Below are 2,500 nucleotides of genomic sequence, written 5' to 3' on the forward strand. Positions count from 1 at the left end.
CTGCCGACAGAGGCCCGGGAGCGTGCTGTCGTGGCATTGCCGGCGGGAAACAACACGCGCCACCTACGGTGACCGGCAGCTCCAACGCCAGCGCCACAGAAGGGCAAAGCCCCACTTGGGTGCAGAAGCGAACTCTCCCAGCACAGCGCACGCGCCAACACGTCCGCAGAGCTGCGATACAAACCACCTGCGAGAACCGCTGGGGGCGACCGAGCAGCAGACGGCGTCGCGACGCCGAGTGCCGGGCGGCGGCGCATCCTCAACGCACACAGTCCGCAATCGGACCAGCACACTGCAGATGTCCACCGCGCTTCGCACCGGGCTCGGCAGAACCCACTTTGGCCGCCTGGCGCCGCGCGCAGGGTGCGCCGGCGCATAGCTGGGACGCCAGCCGGGCCCGTCGGCCGGCGCTCCTGCCACTGGGCGCCCCCCACCAGCCGGCTGTAGTGCGTGCGCTCACGCAGCGCGCGGCCAGCACGCCGGGCGGCCCCCCCTCACCGGCCGGGGACTGTCCCGCCAAGCCACAGCCTCGTATCGCTTCATACCCACATGGCCAACTCAGGTTCGGGGGCATGGCGGGTACCGCCGAAACAACCGGTTCACAGATGTACCGATCGTCGCTATCACCGATGCACCTGCAGCGCGAACAACCGCTCAACAACTGATTTCCAGTTCATTTGCGGATCTTTGGCAGCAAACGTATACGTCAATCTACATTTGCGAAATCTACGATTCTGGCATGCCTGCATGTTATGTGTCACGACACGCTACATCAGCCCACATACACACTGCGGCATGTACACGAGAGAACACGTGGAAGATGGTCCGCGCACGTGTGCAATGTCCCTTGCGCGGTCGACTGTCAACCGGCCTCTGTAGCATGTCGCAGATGTGGAACGCGGTCCACCGTGCTATCATGTTGTGTGGGGCAATACGATTAAATAGGAAAACCCTCGTCGCTACATCAACAGACGGCTCACGCTGATTCCCGGCAGAGGGAGGAGGGGGGGGGGGGGGGCAACATGCAATACTTTCGTCCGTACCTACTTACCACATGTCTGTACGGCGTACAACAGTGCAATCTCGCTGTAATGGGGAGACGAGACAAGTAGCATCGTGCACAACATATGGCCCTTATGATTCGCCATTGTAGGGCGCAGCCGGTGTACGGTCAAGCATGTGCCACATTATGTCACTCAGTACGTAACGACGGATGATCAGTGTGGGTTACGCGTACATCAGCGGACAGTCCACACAGGCCGTACCACAACGTACACTGACTGCATCGACAACCGAATGCAACTGAACAGCTGCAAGGCTCATTTCACAAACAAACGCCTGACCGACCAGCTTGGAAGGGCAGGAGGGGAGGGCGATATTCGTTCTGTAGCGGTACACCCTTCCAGTGGTTAGCGGGACTGTGTAGAAAGTACGCAACACTCGAAAGACCTTTATGTGAGGGTACGCACCATGGCATCAAGAAATACACATGACACCAGAGGATCCAAGCAGTGAACTATGTTCAGAGGGTTGCTGTTAGGCAAAGCTACATTCCTGTGACGTTACATGTGACAGTTAAGGTGCAGTGTAAGTTAGGTTAAGGTGCAGTGTAAGTTAGGTTAAGGTGCAGTGTAAGTTAGGTTAAGGTGCAGTGTAAGTTAGGTTAAGGTGCAGTGTAAGTTAGGTTAAGGTGCAGTGTAAGTTAGGTTAAGGTGCAGTGTAAGTTAGGTTAAGGTGCAGTGTAAGTTAGGTTAAGGTGCAGTGTAAGTTAGGTTAAGGTGCAGTGTAACTTAGGTTAAGGTGCAGTGTAAGTTAGGTTAAGGTGCAGTGTAAGTTAGGTTAAGGTGCAGTGTAAGTTAGGTTAAGGTGCAGTGTAACTTAGGTTAAGGTGCAGTGTAACTTAGGTTAAGGTGCAGTGTAACTTAGGTTAAGGTGCAGTGTAACTTAGGTTAAGGTGCAGTGTAACTTAGGTTAAGGTGCAGTGTAACTTAGGTTAAGGTGCAGTGTAACTTAGGTTAAGGTGCAGTGTAACTTAGGTTAAGGTGCAGTGTAAGTTAGGTTAAGGTGCAGTGTAACTTAGGTTAAGGTGCAGTGTAACTTAGGTTAAGGTGCAGTGTAAGTTAGGTTAAGGTGCAGTGTAAGTTAGGTTAAGGTGCAGCGTAACTTAGGTTAAGGTGCAGCGTAACTTAGGTTAAGGTGCAGCGTAACTTAGGTTAAGGTGCAGCGTGGGTTAGGTTAGGGGCCAACGTGGGTTAGGTTAGGGGCCAACGTGGGTTAGGTTAGGGGCCAACGTGGGTTAGGTTAGGGGCCAACGTGGGTTAGGTTAGGGGCCAACGTGGGTTAGGTTAGGGGCCAACGTGGGTTAGGTTAGGGGCCAACGTGGGTTAGGTTAGGGGCCAACGTGGGTTAGGTTAGGGGCCAACGTGGGTTAGGTTAGGGGCCAACGTGGGTTAGGTTAGGGGCCAACGTGGGTTAGGTTAAGGGCCAACGTGGGTTAGGT

Source organism: Schistocerca gregaria, unplaced genomic scaffold (genome assembly GCF_023897955.1).
Source record: "Schistocerca gregaria isolate iqSchGreg1 unplaced genomic scaffold, iqSchGreg1.2 ptg000996l, whole genome shotgun sequence".
In the NCBI taxonomy this organism is placed as follows: domain Eukaryota; kingdom Metazoa; phylum Arthropoda; class Insecta; order Orthoptera; family Acrididae; genus Schistocerca; species Schistocerca gregaria.